This window comes from Pan troglodytes, chromosome 18, assembly GCF_028858775.2.
Source record: "Pan troglodytes isolate AG18354 chromosome 18, NHGRI_mPanTro3-v2.0_pri, whole genome shotgun sequence".
Taxonomy (NCBI): Eukaryota; Metazoa; Chordata; class Mammalia; order Primates; family Hominidae; genus Pan; species Pan troglodytes.
This window is the reverse complement of record NC_072416.2, coordinates 13,872,949-13,896,568: the sequence shown is the minus strand read 5'-3', so window position 1 is coordinate 13,896,568 and position 23,620 is coordinate 13,872,949. Positions and strand designations below refer to the sequence as shown.

The window sequence follows — 23,620 nt, the reverse complement described above, 5'->3', positions numbered from 1 at the left end:
GCCGGGCGTGGTGGCATGGACCTGTAGTCCCAGCGACTAGGGATGCTGAGGCAGGAGACTCGCTTAAACCTGGGAGACGGAGGTTGCAGTGAGCCGAGATCGCACCGCTGCACTCCAGCCTGGGTGACAGAGCAAGACTCCGCCTCAAAACAAAAAAACAAACGAAAAACAGTCTCACTGTCGCCCAGGCTGAATGCAAGGACACAATCACAGCTCACTGCAGCCTCAAAATCCTGGGCTCAAGCAATCCTCCTACCTCAGCGTCCCAAGTAGCTGGGACTACAGGCGTGCAACACCACACCTGGCTATTTTTTATTTTTTACTGCAGACGGTGGTCCTGCTATGTTGCCCAGGCTGGTCTCGAAATCCCAGCCTCAGTGATTCTCCCACCTTGTCCTTCCAAAGTGCTGAGGTTACAGGCATGAGCCACCGCACCCAGACAGAACTATAATAATTATTATTATTTTGCATCACACCAGCTGTGCAGAGGATTTGAATCAGCATAGCCATGAAGTCAGACCCACCTGGCCCCATTCTCAGGTTGCTTCTTGCTAATAACAGCAGTGACTGCCAGCTCACCCATGTCGCTAGACGCTAGGCATGATTCTAAGTAATTCATGCGTAGTATCCCAATTAATCCTCACAATAACTGTATGAATCAGGTATGACTATTACTACCTTCATTTTGCAGATGAGGAAACTGGGGCACAGGGTTAAATAACGGGCTTGGGTCACACTGCAGGTAGGTAGCAGAGCCTTGGTGGGGGGCATGGATTCGAATCTCGGGCAGCCTAATTTTATAGCCATGCCTTCATTTTCATCTCCAAGCTGAGGCTGTCACACCAGTCACTGGAGCTTCACTTGTATTTTTTTTTTTTTTTGCCAGATCTGTCCAAGTCCCCAGCTGTTCTGTTATTTAATTAATATTTCCTGCAAATTAAGTTACATGATTTCCTTAAGTAAATTTTATTTCAAGGGAAATGTTTTATTACCATAGATGGAAGGTAGAATCACCCGCAACAAAGAGGTAACCCTTAAGCAATGAAATGAAATCCAAAAATTGTAAGTTCTAGCTAGATACTGCTGTGTGCTGAGCAAAAGGTCTGCTCCATGTTTGGTTGAGAAAAAGAAAGAAGGAGGCCGGGCACAGTGGCTTGCGCCTGTAATCCCAGCACTTTGGGAGGCTGAGGTGGGTGGGTCACCTGAGGTCAGGAGTTTGAGACGAGCCTGGCCAACATGGTGAAACTCTGTCTCTACTAAAAATACAAAAATTAGCTGGGCATGGTGGCGCACACCTGTAATCCCAGTTACTTGGGAGGCTGAGGCTGGAGAATAATCACTTGAACCTTGGAGGTGGAGGTTGCAGTGAGCCGAGATCATTGCCACTGCACTCCAGCATGGGAGACAGAGCGAGACTCTGTCTCAAAAAAAAAAAAAAAAAAAAAAGAAAAAAAAAAGAAAAAAGAAAGAAAGAAAGAAAGAAAAAGAAAAGAAAAAAAGAAGAAGGAGAGGCCGGGCGCAATGGTTCACTCCTGTAATCCCAGCACTTTGGGAGGCTGAGGTGGGTGGATCATGTGAGGTCAGGAGTTCAAGACCACCCTGGCCAACATGGTGAAACCCCATTTCTACAAAAATACAAAAATTAGCCCGGCATGATGGCAGGTACCTGTAATCCCAGCTATTCGGGAGGTTGAGGCGGGAGAATTGCTTGAACCTGGGAGGGAGAGGTTGCAGTGAGCCACGATCATGCCATTGCACTCCAGCCTGGGTGACAGAGTGAGACTCTGTCGGGAAAAAAAAAAAAAAAAAAAAAGGAGAAGGAGAAGGGGGAGTATTAGCAAGCATTGGAGTGGTGTTTATGACACAACAGCACCAATATGAGACTTTCTTTTTGACTTAAGCAGAAAGACTACAAGAGGATGAAAATATGAAATGACAGTTTCACAGAGGAGGAGGGGCCTCGATGTTTTATAAAAATGTCCATGTTTCACCTAAAACCCCCACCCAGAGACCCTCCAGGGCACTCGTCCCACGCCTGGAGAAACACTGCCAGCTGTGTGTTATTGACAAGTAGCCCCTTCACTGATGCTGAGCCTCAGTTTCCTCACTTGTGAAATGGCACAGACACCCAGAGCTCACAGCGTGTGAAGGATTAAAAGAAAGTGATAATAGGCCCGGCGAGGTGGCTTATGCCTGTAATCCCAGCACTTTGGGAGGCCAAGGCAGGCGGATTGCTTGAGCTCAGGAGTTTGAGACCAGCTTGGGCAACATGGTTGAAAACCCATCTCTACCCACCACCCCCCCCCAAAAAAAATTAGCTGGGTGTGGTGGCATTCACATGTAGTCCTAGCTATTCCAGAGGCTGAGGCACAAGAATCGCTTGAACGTGAAAGGTGGAGGTTGTGGTGAGCCAAGGTCATGCCACTGCACTCCAGCCTGAGTGACAGAGTGAGACCCTGTCTCAAAAAAAATAAAAAATAAAAAAGTGATAATAAACTGTGGAGCCCAGCATACATGCTCAACTAAAGGGATGATATTCCCAGGGCAGGCTGGATCCTAAGTCAGGGGACCCTGCCTCTGACCCCAGCTTGTACTGTTGAAAATGAAACCCCCAGCATGCCCAGCCCTGGGCATATTTCTGCCATTTGTCTCACCTTTGCCAAGTCCTCTCGTAGCCAGCCTTCTGACAGGAAAGGCCACAGTTGCCAGAAGTTGGGTCAAAGTGAAACTATCTCAGGTCTAGCCTGGGCAGGGGTGTGGGGGCAGGGGAGGAAGGCACACTCAAGCCTTAAAGCAGGCTCCCCTTCACTGGATTCACAATGGGGAAACTGAGGACCAGAGATGTGGGCCCCAGCTCCCTTTGCAGGCATTAGGAGGGAATTGGGTATGATTACCCAAATTGCAAATTTGATCACCTTACACCCCCAGTTATACACTTAGCTCCCACTGGAGATAAAAATTACTATCAGCTCACCCTTATCTAGCACATTCCAGTTAGGTATTATTATTGTCTAATTTTACAGACAGGGAAACTGAGGCCAGGAGAGGTTATGTTTCTTGTCCATGATTTCAAGGTAGTCAAAGTAGTAGAAGCAGTATTTGAACCAAACAAGGTGACTCCACAGTGTTCCAGCAGCTCTCAACTGCTAGATATTCAAATATGACCCCTTTCCCGTGAAACTTGAGGCCCCCCGCCATCTGGCTTCAATGTACATTTCCAACCACACCTCATTCCTGTCACATTCCTCATCTGCTCCCATTTACCCCAATTTCTCATGGTTCCCTAGGCCTTCCTAGCTCCCCAGGGAAAGCCTTTGCTGTTTCCCTTGCTTTCTTTTCACTTGACAAACTCCTACTCAACCTTCAAAACCCAACTCAGCAAACATCTCCCCTAGGAAGCTCTCCTTAACTTTTTCTGCTGGGTCCCGCTGCCTCTGCTAAAGTCCACGTGAGGGACTGCCAAGAGGTTTGCTCTGTCTTACAGATTGAGTGCCAAGAGGGCAGGGACCTCTCTTTGAGAGAGTTTAACCTCTGTAACATAAGCAAGTTTACTTAATCACTGATTAAACCACTTGGTGCCTCAGTTTCCCCATTTGTTAAGCATGAATTATCACTGTCACTATCTCCCAGGACTGTTAAGGGGGTGTAAATGCATGAACATCATAAAGTGCTTAGAAGCATGCCTGGTACAAAGAAAGTTCTCTAGGAAAACAAAAAACAAACAAACAAACAAAAAAACAAAACAGAAATATATCTAGAGGTCAGATACCAGTCCCACATCGAGTGCAGATAATGGGCTAAGTAACCAAGGAGCAATGGAGACAAGGATGTAAATGGGGTGGGGCACGATGGCTCACACCTGTAATCCCAGCACTTTGGGAGGCTGAGGCGGGTGGATCACTTTAGGTCTGGAGTTTGAGACCAGCCTGGGCAACATGGCAAAACCCCGTCTCTACTAAAAATACAAAAATTAGCCAGGTGTGGTGGTGTGTGCCAGTAATCCCATCTACTCTGGAGGCTGAGGCACGAGAATCACTTGAACCCAGGAGGCGGAGTTTGCAGTGAGTTAAGATTGCACCACTGCACTCCAGCCTGGGTGTCAGAGCAAGACTCCATCTCAAAAAGAGAAAAAAAAAAATGCAATGGAGGAAAGGAGGAACCAGGGCACGGGGGGTGAAGGAGACACTAACCCAGCCCCTCCCTAAGTACAGGTATGGTGTCCTGCCCCATCATGTGTCAGGCATAAAACTGGTGAACATTTTCTTTCTTTTTTTCCTCCAAATTCCTGGTTTAATAAAGACTTGTTTGTTTTGAGGAAAAAAGGTCCCAAATATCAGGCTGTTCACAAAAATAACCCACAGTATCAACTTTAGAAAACAAATCTTTTTTTTTTTTTTTTTGAGACGGAGTCTCCCTCTATTGCCCAGGCTGGAGTGCAGTGACACGATCTCAGCTCACTGCGAGCTCCGCCTCCTGGGTTCACGCCATTCTCCTGCCTCAGCCTCCCAAGTAGCTGGGACTACAAGCGCCCGCCACCATGCCCGGCTAATTTTTTTTTTTTTTTTTTTTTTTGTATTTTTTAGTAGAGACGGGTTTCACTGTGTTAGCCAGGATGGTCTCGATCTCCTGACCTCGTGATCCGCCCGCCTCAGCCTCTCAAAGTGCTGGGATTACAGACGTGAGCCACGGCGCCTGGCCTAGAAAACAAATCTTCAGACTATAACACTAATTATTTTTCTAGAGGCTACATTTGACATGCCAACTCTCATTCACAAAAATACATTGTTACATTTGCATTTGTACATTGTTCATTGTTATGCATGCCAACTCTCATTCACAAAAATACATTGTTACATTTGTACATTTGTTACATTGTGCATTGTTACACAGCACACTAATGTAGGGGTGTAACACATACTTCGAACTCAAAGCTGCTTTCAGGAGCTGCTCAACTCAATGAGATTGCCTTTGCAGTTAGGAAAGCAATTACTGAACTTACGTATGAATGAAAAGAACTGTACTCCCTGCATGACAAGATATTATTTTGGAAGCAGTTGATAACACCATACATCCTTTTTACTGTTAAAGTCATAAAGAGATATCAAAATTAAAAGCAAAAATTACAGGGTAAGACTTAACAAAACTACTAGGAGTGTCAAAGGAAGTGAAAATGGGACTAGGCGCAGGGTAATATGAATTAATGAATACGGGAAGGACAAGGGTGAGGAGGACAGTGAGCATGTGCTGAAGACACTAGAGGAGAGGGTCTGGTGAAACATTTGATCTTAGACAAGCACCTAGGGAAAGAAATAATGGAAGAAGATTTCTAAGCCCACCATGTGCTTAAGAGTCATCTTCACCATTGGTGCTGTCTCTGTCATCCTCTCCTTCCTCAGCCTCTTTTTCATCATCCTTGATCAACTCCAGCTGGTCATCCCCCAATCTTCATTATCCTCAGCATCCAGTGGGTCCCTCTCCTCAGCAGAGTCATCTGCACCACCTTCAGACTCTATCTTCACATGAGTCTCACGTGAGCTGCTGCTCTGCTTCTCTTCTGACTTACCATTCTTCATCTCTACTGCTTGTTTGCTCTGTTTCTTTTCCATTTTTTCCGGGTCTTCCAGGAGAGAATCCACTTTTTGTTTTATCTGGGTCAACTCCTGCTTAATGGCCTGAAGGTCATCTCCTTTCAACTTTCCAGACTTGGAAGATCCCCGCTGTCCACTCTTAGAATTGAAGCCACTTTTGCCCCTTTGTGAGGTGTTTCCTGATACACGCTGATGTTTCAAGGCCACTACAGCCCGAGCAATAGGAGGAGGAGGAGGTACACGTGCTGGGTAACTGTACATCCTATCATAATCCCGTTGAAAGTCATAGTCCAAGTCAAAAGAGGAGCTGAGTAGAGGAATGGAGAAGGGTGTTCTGTTTCTGACCCGTACGTCTCCACTGCTGATCATTTCATACCTGCTTTTCCTCGGTTCACTTTTGGCTCTGCAGCCAGGTTACTATCTAAAACCTGGCCAGCGATTATTCTGCCATCTGCTGCTGCTACAGCGGCCCAGGCATTTCTCTCATTAACATACTGAATGAAAACAAAGCCCTTAAGAACAGCGCAGCCCACAATTTTGCCATACTTCTAAAAGATTGCCTCCACATCAGATTTCTTGACCACAAGAGTGTTGAGATTCCCAACGAACACGCGTTCATGGAGCGAGGATCTCTCTTGTTGGTAACATTGCTGGCCATTGTGTTTGATGATAAGATTTCTCACAAAGCTGAAAATGTAACTGAAGATCAAAAAAGTCTCACAGGAGCGGGCAGGGAGAAGAGATTCAATTCTGAGTCTCCTACTCCCGGGTTCTACGTGGAGAAGCCAACTGCTGCTTGAGGTCGGCAACGCGGCCACAACCGCTCAGTCTTCATCTCTTCATCCCCCACCCCCTTTAAAAAAAAATAGAGACAGAATCTTCCTATGTTGCCCAGGCTGGTCTCGAACTCCTGGGCTCAAGCAATCTACCTGCCTCAGCCTTCCAAAGTGCCAGGATTACAGTGGTGAGCCACCACACCTGGCTGCAAACATTCTCTTAATGGTTGTGTTGATTTCAGTGTGTATTAGGGAAAAATGTATCTCATAAAACCTTAGATGTGATGGTTATTATTCCCTGAGACAACACTACAGTAGACATTTAGATTGCTTTAATGTTCAGGGGAACATCTATTTAGAACAATACGGTGAAAAATTGTTTTTGGGCACGGTAGCTGACACCTGTAATCCCAGCAGTTTGGGAGGCCAAGACAGGTGGATTGCTTGAACCCAGAAGTTCAAGACCAGCCTAGGCAACATGGCAAAACCCCATCTCTACAAAAAATACAAAAATTAGCTGGGCCTGGTGGTGCATATCTGTAGTCCCAATACCCAGGAGGCTGAGGTGGGAGGATCACTTGAGCCTAGGAGGTCAAGGCTCCAGTGAGCTGTGATCACACCACTGCACTCCAGCCTAGGGTGACAGAGTGAGACAACAATAACAAAATAACAAATAACAAAAATACAACAATAACAAAAACATTGTCTTAAGTGAACGAGGCAGTTTGAGGAATGCTGAACAAAGAAAAGAAAGTAAGAGAGGCATATTGGGGGAAAGGAGGCAGAGAGATAGAGAGAGTTGGGGAGATGAGGGAGAAAGGGATGGAGCCACCCAGAAAGGATGGAGAGAGAAGGAGCAACACACACAGATGGAGGGACAGAGAGGGAGAGGAGAGAAGGGGAGACGAGGGAAAAATGAGAAGGGAAACAAGACAAGAGAAAACAGGGAGAGAACCTAAGGACAACAGAAAGGAGACATGGATGAATGAATGAGCGAGTGAAGGAATGAATAATCTAAGGCATGTATAAAATAAATGGTGAGGCCGGTTGCAGTGGCTCACACCTGTCATCCCAACAATTTGGGAGGCTGAGGCAGGAGGATGGCTTGAGCCCAGGAGTTTGAGACCAGCCTGGGCAACATAGTGAGTCTCTGATTTGTACAAAAAATACAAAAATTAACCAGGCGTGGTGGTGCATGTCTGTGGTCCCAGCTACTTGGGAGGCTGAGGCAGGAGGATTGACTGACCTGGGAGGTTGAGGCTGCAGTGAGCTGATTGTGCCACTGCACTCCAGCCTGGGCAACAGAGCAAGATCATGTCTCAGTAAATAAGCAAATAAATAAATAAAGGACAAATGGATGAGCCAGGGACCAGGAGCGAGGACGCAGGCTTTCAGATGCTGTATCCTGCCTGGGAGCCCCCAGTGACAGCTGCTCACTGCACCCACCCTCATGTCTGTGTTGCTGGGGCCAAGCGGAGCCACTCTGGGCTCCAGGCCTGGTCTATGTCCCGAAGTGGTGGCTATTTTTGACTCTAAGAGGCTGTGACTGCGCCACCCTCCCCTTCCCACCGAGAACCCTGGGCACCTGCTTTGCTCCATCTCCAGAAAACTGAAAGTAAAAGCCGTCCCAATCATCCTTTGCCCCAGCCTTCCTGTCCCTCAACTGGTTTCTTAGAAATCAGCCACCTGGGCTTCCAGATGCAGCCTGGACTTCCTCTCCTGCCCAAAGGCCCCCTCCTCCGGGAAGGTGTCATGTTGCCAGCAAAGCCAACATCAGAGGCCTGTGCTGGAGTTGGGTGACCCCCAGAAAGCTTAGAGGGCATCTGCTGATCCTGCAAACGTTGATTCAGTGCCTTCTGCATGCCAGGCACAGAGCAGGCAGAGGAATCTGAGCCATTCACAGTTAGGATAAAAAGGATATAGGTGCTGGCTCATACCCGTAATCCCAGCACTTTGGGAGGCCGAGGTGGGCAGATCATTTGAGGTCAGAGACCAGACTGGCCAACATAGTGAAACCCCATCTCTACTAAAAATGCAAAAATTAGCCAGGTATGGTGGCGGGAGCCTGTAATCCCAGCTACTCGGGAGGCTGAGGCAGAAGAACCACTTGAACCCAGGAGGCAGAGGTTGCAGTGAGCCGAGATTGCGCCACTGCACTCCAGCCTGGGTGACAGAGCGAGACACTGTCTCAAAACAAACAAACAGACAAACAAACAACCAACCAAACAACCAACCAAACAAACAAAAAAACGGACTCAGACATGGCTTCAATACTACCCGACCCAGGCCTCAGCAGGAGCATGGCTAATCAGGCCTAGGAATTGTGAGGAGGATGATAGGAGATGTGAAATCAGGGGAGGCTCCCTGGAGGAGTTGCTGTCTGAGTCTTCAAACATGGGTGGCAAGGAGTTTCCCCCAGAAGCTTCAGGAAAGACATCTCAGGCAGCAGGAACAGCATCAGCAAAGGCCTGGAGGTGTGATCTCTAGCAATGGGCCCGTGTTACCTGCCATCATTGGAATAACTGTCCCTGTAGTAGCCATGTGCTATGGTTTGAATATTTGTCCCCTCCAAAACTCATGTTGAAACTGAATGCCCAGTGTGGCAGTATTGACAGGTGGGGCCTTTAAGAGGTGACTGGGTCAAGAGAGACCCATGGATTAACGGATGAATGAGTAATAGATGAATGGGTTATCATGGGTGTGGCCCTGGTGGCTTTATGAGAAGAGGGAGAGAGATGTGAACAAACACACTCAGCCCACTCACCATGGGATGCCCTGTGCCACCTTGGGACTCTGCACTGAGTCCCCACCAGCAAGAAGGCCCTCACCAAATGCAGTCCTTGACCTTGGACTTCTCAGCCTCCATAACCTTTCTTTATAAATTACCCAGTTTCAGGTATTGTGTGATATGCAACAGAAAATGAACTAAGGGCCAGGCACAGTGGCTCACGCCTGTAATCCCAGCACTTTGGGAGGCTGAGGCAGGCAGACCACCTGAGGTCAGGAGTTCGAGACCAGCCTGGCCAACATGGCGAAACCTCATCTCTACAAAAAAACGAAAATTAGCAGGGCATGGTGGCAGGCACCTGTAATCCCAGCTACTCAAGAGGCTGAGGCGAAAAGTTGCTTGAACCCAGGAGGCAGAGGTCGCTATGAGCCAAGATCGTGCCACTGCACTCCAGCCTGGGCGACAGAGGGAGACTCCATCTCAGAAAAACAAAAAACAAAAAACAAAAAAAAAGAAAGAAAGAAAGAAAGAAAACAGACTAAGATAGCATGTTTCTCTATTTTTTGCAAGGGAAGAAACTGAGGTTTAGAGAAGTGTTATCTGCCCAAGACTGCACAGCCTGAGTGGAGATCCAAATTTTTCTCACGTGAGATACAGGCAGTGCCCCGATCCCCATCATGGCTGTCAGGTCCGGACCAGGGCCTAGGTTCCCACTCTACCCTTAGGGACTAACTTAAATCCTTGGCACCATCCTGTAGGGAGACATGTTTGGGAGCGAAAATAAGGCTTAGAGAGGTAAAGTGACCTGCGGCGCTTGGATTCACACCCAGGTCTGTTGGAGCCCAAAGTCCCTCCTCCTTCCGCTGTATGAGGCGTCCCAGCCCTAGGAACACAGACCTGAGCCGATGGTCTCTGTCCCACATTCTAAGGAGCTGGAGGGCTGGAAAGCAGAAATCACGTGTAGCGTACTGTGAGCCAGAGCTTTGCTCTCAGGGAACTGTCTGGCCCGCATGCTCTATGGTCCTGAAGGAGCTGTCAATCACAGCGCCCTGGCCAGAGATGGGTGTGGACCAGACCTGGCCAATCAGAGTTCCCCATGCCCCAATTCAGGGTAGGGACATGACCTAAGCTGGACCAATCAGACACCTCCCTTTTCAGCTGAAACTAACAGAATTGGCCCTAATTTAGCCAATTTAGCACATTGGCCCTAATTTAGCCAATGTGCCCACTGTATCAAGAGAGTTGATGAGAAAGACACGAGACAGAGCCCTGATGCATTGTGTGATCGCCTGCATCCAGCCACGCCTGAAGTCCACCTTGATGTCCTTGTTCCATGCGCCACATTTCCATTTTCACTTATGCTGCCTGAGTTTTGTTTCTGTCACTTACAACCCAGAGTCCTGGGTAACTGGAGTCTGGAGAACAGCATGGGTCAGAGGTCAGGTTTGGCTGGAATGAAGTGAAATGGAGCCACATGTCTTAAGAAGAGACACAATGATCTTCCAGAGTGAAAGAGCAAGACCAGTTTCGCCAGGAGCTGGGGCCGACAGTGGCCCCCGTCACTTGCTGATGTCTGTGGTCAAGGAAAGCTAGAGGGAGAGCAAGTGGAACGCAGGGCTTCTACACTTTCACACCCCCTGATTTGTGGTTGCTTTATTTAGCTAGTTAGTTTTGAAATGGAGTCTCTCTGTCACCCAGGCTGGAGTGCTGTGGCGCGATCTCGGCTCACTGCAACCTGTGCCTTCCGGGTTCAAGCGATTCTCCTGCCTCAGCCTCCCGAGGAGCTGGGATTACAGGCGTGTACCACCACGTCCAGCTAATTCTTGTATTTTTTGTAGAGATGGGGTTTCACTATGTTGGCCAGGATGGTCTGGAACTCCTGACCTCAAGTGATGCACCTGCCTTGGCCTCCCAAAGTGCTGGGATTACAGGCATCAGCCACTGCGCCTGGCCTCATGGTTGCTTTTAATAACTTAGTATTTATTAGAGCAGTTTTAGGTTTACATCAAAATGGAGTGGAAAGTACATAGTGTTCCCATGTTCTCCCTGCCCCCACGTGCACAGCCTCCCCCTCATTAACATTCCCCACCAGCCCATGTTATTTTTAAATTTCCACATTTGTTTAAAAAAATGTTTAAAGAACCTATCAATAATGTTAGTATTAAATAAATTATATATATATATACACATATGTATGTGTGTGTGTAATGTGTGTATTTCTAACCTGATTTCTGCAGATACACACACATATATAGTTTTTTCTTTATCTTTTTTTGAGACAGGGTCTTGCTCTGTCACCCAGGTTGAAGTGCAGTGGTGTGATCACGGTTCACTGCAGCCTCAAATTCCTTGGGTTCAAGTGATCCTTCCACCTCAGTCTCAGAGTAGCTGTGACTACAGGCACGTGCCACCATATCTGGCTAATTTTTAAAAATTTTTTATGGATACAGAGGTCTCACTATGTTGCCCAGGTTGGTCTTGAACTCCTGGCCTCAAGTGATCTTCCTGCTTTGGCCTCCCAAATTGTAGGGATTACAGGAGTGAGCCACTGCACCCAGCCTATTCTCTCTTTAGAAAAGAAAAGACATCATTTCTTATGACCCATATTGCAACACACTTTTTTTCCACTTAGCATTTCATGAGCATCCTTCTAGGTCATTGACTAGCTAGGGAGGAGCTGTCATCCCCATCAGGGCAGTAAGGAAGCCCAGGCCCAGCCAGAATGGGGAACGGACCCAGTGTTGACCTTGGGATGTGGTTTACTTCACCAAGTGCTCCTAACCGTCCACTGCGGGTTTGTTCCCTTTTCATGGATGGGAAAACTGAGGCTTAGACTGGGGAAGTCACTCTGGCTGGGAGCCCCAAAGCCCTGGGCCAAGTGGGAAGGGGCTGCTGGTCAGTCCCTGTCAAACTAGACACAACCAAGGCTTTGAGGCTGCATTGTGAGAGGAGGGAGACTGGCCTCCTAGGGAGCCTGCATGGAGGCCTGGCACTCCAGTCCCTAAGGGACAGCCTTGCCTCCCTCCTGCCTCTGCCAAATTGCTGGCCCTGGAGACGTGCTGTTGTTCAACTTTTCAGGATCCATCTGGTGCAGAGACGCTCCATGGCTCTGGCTCAAACTGCGATGGCACGCCAGGCACTGCTGGAAGCGCCATGTACACCATCTCAGTCATCCTTTCTACCACCCCATAGGGGGAAAACTGTTACAATCTCCATTTCTCAGATGAGAAAACTGAGGCCCGGAGAGGTGAAACAACTTGCTCAAGGTCACACAGCTAACATGTGGCAAGGCCAAAATTAGCCTTCAATGAGTTGTGTTTTTATTTATTTATTTATTTATTTGAGACAGAGTTTCAGTCTTGTCCCCAAGCTGGAGTGCAGTGGTGTGATCTCGGCTCACTGCTGCAACCTCCGCCTCCTGGGTTCAAGTGATTCTCGTGCCTCAGCCTCCTGAGTAGCTGGGATTACAGGCATGTGCCATCATGTCCAGCTAATTTTTGTATTTTTAGTAGAGACGGGTTTTCACCATATTGGTCAGGCTGGTCTCGAACTCCTGACCTCGTGATCCGCCTGCCTTGGCCTCCCAAAGTGCTGAGCTTACAGGCATGAGCTACTGCGCCCGGCCCTTCAGTGAGGTTTAAAGCCAGACAGAAGCATTAATATCCAGGTTGGAAATTTTATAAATGTGTTTTACTTTTTTTTTTTTTTTTTAAGCCGGGGTCTTGCCCTGTTGCCAGGACTGGAGTGCAGTGGCATGATCCTAGCTCACTGCAGCCTTAAACTCCTGGACTCAAGCAATCCTCCAGCCTCAGCCTCCCAAGTAGCTGGGATTATATAGACTGTGTTACCACACCTGGCTAATTTTGTTTTGTTTTGTTTTGTTTTTGTAGAGACGGAGTCTATGTTGTCTAGGCTGGTCTCAAACTCCTGGCCCCAAGTAATCCTGCATCAGCCTCCCAAAGTGTTGGGATTATAGGCATGAGCCACTGCACCTGGCGGCCAACTCTGTAAATTATTAACTACACATACACACACCACACGCTTGCACACACATGTGACAGCTGGTTGAGCGGTCTTATGTGGTATGCCACAGGGCTCCAGCCTCAGCTAATGCTCTTCCTTCCTTCTTCCTGGATTCCTTCATTAGAAGCCAGACAACCTGCTTATTGCAAGGACAATGAATTCACTGGGCAACAGAGCCAGATCCCAAACAAACCCTGGACTGGGACACTAAGTGGGTACAAAGATGAAATTGAAGACATAAATATCCTACATTTGGCTTAAAAATATCAATTGCTCCAATAGAAGGTGACTTTTTTTTTGAGACAGAGTCTTGCTCTGTTGCCCAGGCTGGAGTACAGTGGCGCCATCTCGGCTCACTGCAACCTCTGCCTCCCAGGTTCAAGTGATTCTCGTGCCTCAATGTGTAACTGGGATTACACCACGCCCAGCTAATTTTTTGTGTTTTTAGTAGAGACAGGGTTTCGCCATGTTGGTCAGGCTGGTCTTGAACTCCTGACCACAAGTGACCTGCCCGCCTCGGCCTCCCAAAGTGCTAGGATTACAGGCTTGAGTCACCACGCCTGGCCAAGGATGACTTTTGATCTTAACACTATAGGAGGATATAAACTCAAGATTAACCATGAGCGTGGTGTGGCTTGCACAAGTTAATGTAGCAATAGGGCCATCCTCAGCAAGCATGCGCCAAATGAGGAGAGACTGGGTCTCACTCTGGAGTGAGATGGCCAGAATGAGAAGGGACACAGAATGAGATTGCGCTGGCTTATATGCTGTGTACACATGAATCCTGAGCTCTGACACCATGCCTGCACAGGCTCACGCTTGTGGGTGACAGTAAGTGGTGAAAACTGAATGGAGAATATTTATATCTGTCCTGGGTGCACGGTGTGCTCAGTAAGTGGAAGTGGCTGTGGGTTTGACAAGGAGAGGATGGGTGAAAGAATTAGGAGCACTGCCGTTATTATTACTGGTGACATATCATTAGATAGGAGATATAAGAGATATAAGATATATATTATGGCCGGGTGCAGTGGCTTACACCTGTAATCCCACTTTGGGAGGCCAAGGCAGGAGGATCGCTTGAGCCCGGGAGTTCAAGATCAGCCTAGGCAACCTAGTGAGACCCCCGTCTCTACAAAAAAATAATATTTTTATTTGTAAAAGTATTATAACATAAGGCCTATTGTTTATTGAGCACCTATTATAGGCAATCACTCTGCTAAGCACTTTGCAGGATCTCATTTCAGTCTGCAGTTTTCCAGATAAGTCATGTTAGAGCATCATATGAAATTGCTGGTTTTGGAGGTCAAAACCACAAGAGTGTTGGCAATTTCATATGGCTCAAGCTAACATCATTTTCATTTTATAGAGGAGGAAACTGAGGCCCAGAGGGACCAAAAGCCTGACAGTCTTTCCTTCCCAAAAGCAGGTTAAGAAAACCCCATTGGCCTGGAGGCTTCTGCCTTTTCAGAGGAATCAGATTTTGTCCTTGGTTCTTCCTCCTCACTCCCCATCTCACTCTGCCCCCGGGCCCACCACCCCGCCCCATTGTGGCCAGGTCTATATTTACAACTGGGGTTTCTGTGAACTGGGGAACTGAGGAAGTGACTTATCCCAGAGTCATCACCGAGATGGTGGTACCCAAGAATCTGAGTTCTGAGCCACCCTACCTCCACCAAAGTGAGGTTTTAGCCCCTTCTCTGGATTTCTAGGGCCCAGGCAGCCAGAAACAGAAACTATCTGCCTGGATCCAGAGAGGCCCCTGTCTGGTGGGCAGGAAGAATGGGGTGGGAGATTTGTTTCCATTTCTTTTCTTTCTTTTCTTTTTTTTTTTTAGATGGAATCTCACTCTATTGTCCAGGCTGGAGTGCAGTGGTGCACTCTCAGCTCACTGCAACCTCTGCCTCCTGGGTTCAAGTGATTCTTGTGCCTCAACCTCCTGAGTAGCTGTGATTACAGGCGCCCACCACCACGCCTGGCTAATTTTTGTGTTTTTAGTAGAGACGGGATTTCACCATGTTGGCCAGGCTGGTCTCGAACTCCTGACCTCAAATGATCCGCCCACCTCGGCCTCCCAAAGTGCTAGGATTACAGGTGTGAGCTACCGCATCTAGCCTTGTGTCCATTTCTCTGAGAGCAACATTGAGGCACATCTGTGCTAAGTCTGATTGTCAGCTGCCCTGAGAAGCTTGTTCAGGGGTAGAAACAAGAGGAAGTGGGTTTCTGGGCACCTAGGGGTCCTGGGCTGGTGCAGCCCGGCCTGAACATCACAGAGGCTGGCGGAGCAGCCCCTGCCCCACCGCTCGCGGGGTTGCCGGTGACCTGGCAGCCGAGCCGAGGGCCGCTGGGCTGGAGGGTGGAGTGCTGCTTCCAGGTAGTCAGACTGAGATAGACGCGGCCGCGGAGGCAGCGGAGGAGGAAGGGGGCAGCCTTGTCCCCGCTGTGCGCAGCCCGCCCGCCAGGCACAGCCGGTCTTCGGGGAAGTCGCCGAGTTGGAGTTCCAGGAAACGATAACGCTTGTTGAAACCTCTTTCTTGTGGCCTGGTCTCGTCACATGGCTTGATGGGGACCAACGTCAGGCAGGGCCACAGGCCTGAGCCCGCTCGCACCCGGCAGCCGCTGCCACCCCCAGTTCCCCCCATGAAGAGGGAGGAGGGGGTTGGGCAGGAAGGTGGGCATTTGCTGCTTCCCCATCCCAGGCACCTGGCGGGCCACAAGCAGACTGGTCCCCGCTGGCTGTTTTCACCCCAGTAACACTCCTTGTAGGCTGGCTAAGCTGGCCAGGCCTCAAATGCCCCCTCCAGCAAAACGGGCTGAGAATGCCTAGGCTACAGGCTTGCTGTCAAAGTGAAGACAGAGCTTCCTCCTGCCCCTGGAACATAGCAGATGCTGAGGATCTAGAAGTTATTTTTTTTCTCTTTTCTTTTCTCTTCTTTTTTTGGTAGAGACAAGGTCTTGATATGTTGCCCAGGCTGGTCTCAGACTCCTGGGTTCAAGGCATCCTCCCACCTCATCCTCCCAAAGTGCTGGGATTACAGGTGTGAGCCACTGTGCCTGGCGAGAACTAGAAATTATTTGCCCCTTTCCTATGAAGCCAGGGAATGTGTCTTTCATCTTGCTAGAGCAGGGTCTTTCTTTTTTTCTTTCTTTCTTTTTCTTTCTTTTTTTCTTTCTTTTCTTTCCTTTCTCTTTTCTTCCTTCCTTCTTTACTCTTCTTCTTCTTCTTCTTCTTCTCTCCCTCCCCCTCCACCCTCCCCCCTCCTCCTCCCCCCTCCTCCTCCCCCCTCTCCCTCCTCCTCCTCCTCCTCCTCCTCCTCCTCCTCCTTCTTCTACTTCTTCTTCTTCCTTCTCTCTCTCTCTCTCTCAGCAGAGTCTCACTCTGTCACCCAGGCTGGAGTTCATGGCATGATCTCGGCTCACTTCCACCTCCATCTCCCAGGTTCAAGTGATTCTCCTGCCTCAGCCTCCCAAGTAGTTGGGATTACAGGCATGTGCCACCACACCCAGCTAATATTTTTGTTTTTTGGGGGGCATTTTTAGTAGAGATGGGGTTTCATTTATGTTGACCAGGCTGGTCTTGAACTCCTGACCTCAAACGATCTGCCCACCTCAGCCTCCCAAAGTGCTGGGATTATGGGCGTGAGCCAGTGTGCCCGGCTGGAACCAGAAATTCTTTATTCCTGTCCTGTGATGTCAGGGAATGTGTCTTTCATCTTTCTAGAGCAGGGTTTCTCGACCTTGGCTCTACTGACATTCAGAGCCTGGTATGGGAGGCTGCACTGTGCACTTTAGGACGTTTAGCGGCATCTCTGGCCTCTACCCACTAGATGCCAGTAGTACCCACCCCTATGGCGATTTGTAACACTGAAAATGTCTCCAGACATGCCCAGATGTTCCTTGCATGGCAAAACCCTGATTTAGATTCAGCGCCTGGCACATAGTAGTTGCTCAATAATTAGCAGGTCTTCAACCAGCAGGTCTGGTTCATTTTCATACCCTACCACCTGGCATCCGAGGGGTGCCAAGGGGTAAGTTGGGAGGCCATTTACCCTCCAATCTTTATCAACACCCATCATAAATATACTATCTAAATAAAACCTGTGCTGGAGGCTTAGAGTTTGAGGACAGCAAAGTGAATTGGGGTGGGTCAGTCCTGAAACAAGGAGTGAAGGGAAAGGCCACATGCCTGTCAGGGAGACGCCCCTGGCCCCATCCCCCTGCTTGGTTCCTGGAAGCTGGTAGCCTGCTTTCTCTGCAGTCAGGAGGCCACAGGGGTCCTCTCAGACGACACTTCCGATGCTGGCTTTGGGATCTTACAAGGACAGCCAGATCCCAACAAGCCTCCCCTGTCCACACGTCCTGCCACAGACATGGAGCTTCCAAGGGTCTTCATTTCCCAGTATCTTTTTCAGTTCCCTGCTCTTCAATATGAACGTGCAATGGAGGGTCACTGAACCCTTGAGGGTAGCTTGTAAAATGAAAGTCAAAGACCGAAACCAAGAGAGGAAAAAGACTCCAAAAAAACAGAGCCAGGTAGGGAGAAACAAAAGTCTTCGAGAAAATAAGGAAGCTTCAGAGAAATAAAATATATTGCATTCATATAAGAAGAATAAGATGCTGTGAAAAGGAACACTCAGAATAAGAGAATAAGAAAGAACTAGAGGCTGGGCACAATGGTTCACACCTGTAATCCCAGCACTTTGGGAGGCCGAGGCAGGTGGATCACGAGGTCAGGAGATTGAGACCATCTTGGCTAACACGGTGAAACCCCACCTGTACTAAAAATACAAAAAATTGGCCGGGCGTGATGGTGGGTGCCTGTAGTCCCAGCTACTCGGGAGTCACATTATTATTATCATTGTCATCCACCTCGATATGCTTCTTTCTAGCCAAATGACCTTGGGACAATTCCTTCACCAATTTGAGTTTGTATTTCCGCATCTATGAAATGGGGAGACATTATCCCCAAGAAGGATCAGAATAGGGCTGAAATGAAATAAAAATAGCAGCTGGGTGCGGTGGCTCACGCCTGTAATCCCAGCCCTTTGGGAGGCCCAGGCAGATGGATCACTTGAGGTCAGGAGTTCGAGACCAGCCTGGCTAACATGGCGAAACCCCTTCTCTACTAAAAATACAAAAATTAGCCGGGCATGGTGGCAGGTGCCTGTAATCCCAGCTACTCGGGAGGCTGAGGCAGGAGAATCGCTTGAACCTGGAAGGCGGAGGTTGCAGTGAGCTAAGATTGCACCATTGCACTCCAGCCTGGGCAACAGAGCGAGACTCTGCCTCAAATAAGTAAGTAAGCAAGTAAGTAAATAAATAAATAAAAGTTAAAATAGCCCCCTTTGAAGGACCCTCCTGCGTCTGTCCCCCACTTTAATACCTAAGTCTGAATCACCCCTGGCTCTTAGGCCTATCCATGAGGAGCCCAGAGCAGAGGCTCAGGGAGGGTTTGTGGGCCTGATTCAACTCTGACCTCTGAGCTGTGAAGGACACTGTCCTTCCCAGGGCTGGTCCTGCCACTCAGGACTCCCTCCTGTCACCTGCTTCCTCCTCAGAAAGGCCTTTGTCCACTTGACTGTCCCTTGGTCCTGCTCCAGGCCTCCAGGGCTCTCCCAGTACTATGTTGCCATCAGACAACACATGAGGCTTTGCAGAGATGCCAACAGGAAGGGCCCTCTGGCATCTGGCCCAGCATCAGGCCTTACCTGGCAGATCCAGAAGCAGAGACCTTAAAAGGGCCAAGGCAGGTGCTGTGCAGAGTCCTGGCTCTGCAGCTCGAGGCCCTGCAGCTCAAGGCCCTGCAGCTCAAGGCGGCTCCACATCAGAGTCCCACCACGGCTCCTTCTGCCGTGCAAATGGGAGCCAGTTCACTTCTTGAGCTCTTGCGTCGCAGCTGAAAAATGGGAATAACACTGGCATTTATCCTATAGGGGCATATACGTTGTTCATTTATTCAACAAACATTCACTGAACATTTATTATAGGACGGGCATTCTTCCTGGCTCTGGGCTGTTGGCAGTGAATAAAACAGACCAAATCCTCTGCCCTTGAGGAACGTATGGTCTAGCAGGGAGAGAGGCAAACTCTAGCCAACAAACCTGTTAAACAGTACGTGGGCTGGGCACGGAGGCTCACCCCCATCATCCCAGCACTTGGGAGGTGGAGGTGGGAGGATTGCTTGAGCCCAGGAGTTTGAGACCAACCTGGGTAAAACAGCAAGGCTCCGTTTGTACAAAAATTATTTAAAAAATTAGCTGGGTGTGGTGGTGTGCGCCTGTGGTCCCAACTACTCTGGAAGCTGAGGTGGGAGGATTGCTTGAGTTGGAGAGGCTGAGGCTGCAGTGAGCCAAGATCATGCCACTGCACTCCAGCCTGGGTGATGGAGCAAGAACCTGTCTCAAAAACAAAACAAACAAAAGCAAAAACTAACAAACAAAAAATCAGTATGTCAGAGGGAAGTAAAGTAAAGCAGGCAGTGGCGGGTGGGGTGTGGCTAGGAGGTGCCAGGTGTGGGTTGGTATTTTATTATGATGGCTAGGGAAGGCTTCTCCAAGAAGCTGGGAGCTGGAAGGGATGAGCAAGCTGCCCATCTGGACGTAGAGCCTTTCAGGCAGGTGGAAGAGCAGGTGCCAAGGGCCTGAGGTAGGACTGTTTCCAGTGTGTTCAAAGAAAGGTCAGTGTGGCTGCTGCAGCATGCGTGAGGGGTGAGAGGTCAGAGGTGAGGATGGAGAGGTGAGGAGTAGAATCAGATCACGCACAGACCATGGGTCCTGGAAAGGAGCGAGGCTTTGATGCAGAGTAAGACGGGAGTGTCCTGAGCACAGAAGATTTTAAATGAGATGGTGCATGCACGACCATCTGCAGTGTGCCTGGCGCGGAGCAGGTGCTCCCTAATTGCTGGCTGTTACTATTACTGTTGTTGCTGTTGTTATTATTGAGAGACTAAGAAGCACATTGGAAACCATGGAAACCCACAGAGATGCAAATTTTAATTGCCAGAGAGAGATTTTTCAACATTTTCAATGTGCTGTCATGAAGTATGAACCATGCAAATGTAGGTTTGACTACTTCGTTTTGTGGAAGAGCCACCTACGGCTAAGAGAGGTTAGAAGACTTACCTGATGTTGCACAGTGACAAAGGGTGGAGTCCAATTCACCAGAACCCAGGTCTGTCCCCTGAATCCAGGATCGTGACTGCTGGTTTGGCCGTGGGGGCTGAGAGGCCTTGGTACAGTGGGCAGACGGGAGGTCCCTGTATATGAAGGGCAGAAGCTTGGGGCTGCACTTGGGACCCTCCAACATCATTGGGAGAAAAGCCTGGAGCTCTCAAGCTCTGACCTGGCACAGTCAGGCAGACACGGCTCACAAAGACCAAAATAACCAGAGGCATCATTAAGGATGTCTTCAGGGTCAAGTAAAAGGAATCCTGATGTAAACCGGCTTAAAGAATCTGGAAATGGGCCAAGCATGTGCGGCTCACACCTGTAATCCCAGCACTTTGGGAGGTTTAGGCAGGAGGATCGTTGAGGCCAGGAGTTCAAGACCAGCCTAGGCAACATAGTGAGACCGTGTCTCTATTTTAAAAAATATTTTTTAAAAAAGGATCTGGAAATGGGCCAGGTGTGGTGGCTCACATCTGTAATCCTAGTGCTTTGGGAGGCCAGAGTGGGAGGATTACTTGAGGACAGGAGATCGAGGCTATAGTGAGCTATGATCACACCACTGCACTCCAGCCTGGGTGATAGAACAAGACCCCATCTCTTAAAAAAAAAAAAAAAAAAGGAAGAATCTGGACATACAATATCTTGTTCAATAGGAAATCCAAGTTCATTTTCCTTCCATCTTTCAGCTGATATCTCGCTGTTGGTTTTATCTGAGGTCAGTCCTAAGAGGGCCAGTGAAGTTTCAGGCATCACATCAGGAAGAACAGAAACCATGTCTCTCCCTGGGGCTTCCCTTAGGAGCAAGGAAAGCTTTCTTCATGTCTCATTGGCCAGAATTGAGTTACCTGCCCATTGTTGAAAGTCAGTGACCTAGCCGGGCACGGTGGCTCACACCTGTAATCCCAGCACTTTGGGAGGCCAAGGTGGGCGGATCACCTGAGGTCAGGAGTTCAAGACCAGCCTGACCAACATGGAGGAATCCCGTCTCTACTAAAAATACAAAAAAAATTAGCCAGGCATGGTGGTGCCTGCCTGTAATCCTAGCTACTCCGGAGGCTGAGGCGGGAGAATTGCTTGAACCTGGGAGGCGGAGGTTGCGGTGAGCCGACATTGCGCCATTGCACTCCAGCCTGGGCAACAAGAGCAAAACTCCGTCTCAAAAAAAAAAAAAAAAAAAAAAAAGAAAGTCAGTGACCAGGAACTGGAAGTTTTTTTTGAGACAGGGTCTCACTCTGTCTCCCAGGCTGGAGTACAGTAGAGTGATCACAGTTCACTGCAGCCTCGACCTCTCAGACTCAAGCAATCCTCCCACCTCAGCCTCCCAGATAGCTGGGATACAGGGAAGCACCACCACACCCGGTTAAGTTTTTATTTTTTGTGGAGACAGGGTCTCACCATGATGTCCAGGCTGGTCTCAAATTCCTGGGCTCAAGACGTCCTCCCGTCTCAGCCTCCCAAAGTGTTGGGATTACAGGTGTGAGCCACCTTGACTGGCCTGGAACTTAATTGACAAAGGATGATTGTTGGGGAGTTCATCAGAGTGATTGAAAAACCAGCCCTGCCAGGCGCAGTGGCTCACGCCTGTAATCTCAACACTTTGGAAGGCTGTGGTGAGCAATTCATTTGAAGACAGAAGTTCGAGACCAGCCTGGCCAACATGGTGAAACCCTGCCTCTACTAAAAATATAAAAATTAGCCAGGCGTGGTGGCAGGCACCCGTAGTCCCAGCTACTTGGGAGGCTGAGGAAGGAGAATAGATTGAACCCGGGAGGTGGAGGTTGCAATGAGCTTACGACAATGCACTCCAGCCTGGGTGACAAAGCAAGACTGTCTCAAAAAAAAAAAAAAAAAAAAAAAAGAAAGAAAGAAAGAAAAGAAAAAGAAAAACCATTCCTAATTCTTCATCCCTCCCTGTGTCCCTGCCCTTGGCAGTGTGACTTTGCTACTTCTCCCATCAAGAAGTTGAGTCTAGATCCCCATCCCTAGAATTGGGCTGCTTTGGCCAATAGGATGAAATGAAGGGATGAAGTGACGCGGTGATGTGCTAGATCTCAGCCTAGGCCTCAAGACACCTGTGGCTTCCACTTGCTCCCTCTGGACTCTGCCAACACCAGGAGAACAAGCCCGACCTCTCAGACTCAAGCAATCCTCCCACCTCAGCCTCCCAGATAGCTGGGATACAGGCAAGTGCCACCACAGGCTGTTGGATGATGAAAGTCACATGGAGCAAGAGGAACCCTTCTCAAGCCCTGTACTCTGTGCCCCAGGACCTTAGCATGTGCTGACCGTGCCCTCTGGACTGCTCTGGCTCATCTCCCGTGACTTAAGGCCACTGTTCTGTTTGGAGACTCAGCTCAGGCAACCCTCTCCCAAGAGGCTTTGCAGAACCATCCCCGGCCCCAGCCTGGGTCGAGGGCCTCCAGGGTTTCCTGTAGCCCAGTTTGTGTCACTCTGCTTTGTGACTCTCTATTCTTCAGTCCAGCTGCCTCATTCACAGATATGGAAACTGAGGCCCAGAGAGGGGAAGTGACTGGCCCAAGGTCACCCAGCTGAGGGCCGTGTTGGCTGCTCCCCCAGCAGGTTTTGTTCTTTCCTTTCCTCAGCATCTCAACCCACGAGAGCCTGGATGTGGCGGTCCCATGGCGGGAGAGGGGGCCTGTGCCCCCACCAGGTGCCCAGTCTCGAGTCAGGATGAGACTCCTGGAGGGTCCCCTGGGAGTCTCCACTGGCAGCACCCCCTCCCCACATCCCCGCAAGGTGGGCATGAGCAGCATTCCCTCTTCAGATGAGGACGTGAGGCTCAGAGGGAAGAGGCGGGCCCGGTCACGTGGCCATGGAGGGATGGGGGGATCTGATCCCAGACCTTTCTACAGCCTGCATTTGGCCTTCTCCATGGCTTTGGGGCAGAGCCAGGGCCAGCCACCACGGAGAGGAGCAGACAGAAACCCAGGGCGGGCAATGGGGAGGTCTCAGGCTGGATGGTGGGGAACCACCGAGGCAGGAAGACGCAGAGCAGAAAGTGAAAGGAACCAGAGGCCTAGAATAGCTGCGGGTGACAGAGCCAGGGGACTACAGATGCTGCCAATAAGAGAAACCAGGCGGCCCACGGAGGGGCGGGGCACCCACTCCTCAGAGAGGCGGCTCCGGGGGCTGAGGAGGCCCATGGGCAGGTCCCTGCTAACCCGGGCAGGCCCCGCTTGGCTTGGCAGCCTGGGTGGATGCCCAAACTGTGGGAATGGAATTGGGGTGAAGGGCTGTCTTGGGGCAGAGAGGGGTCCACTTGTAACTTTAGGCCGACCTCTGCATCATTTGGATCAATCACCATGAGCTTATAAGATCTGG

At 49.4% G+C, this 23,620-nt stretch overlaps 1 pseudogene; it reads right to left on the bottom strand.

Annotated features, from left to right (window-relative positions):
• Positions 1-5,286: 5,286 nt before the first annotated feature.
• On the bottom strand, positions 5,287-6,261 carry LOC737021 (heterogeneous nuclear ribonucleoproteins C1/C2-like; annotated as a pseudogene).
• Between the last annotated feature and the right edge of the window lie 17,359 nt (positions 6,262-23,620).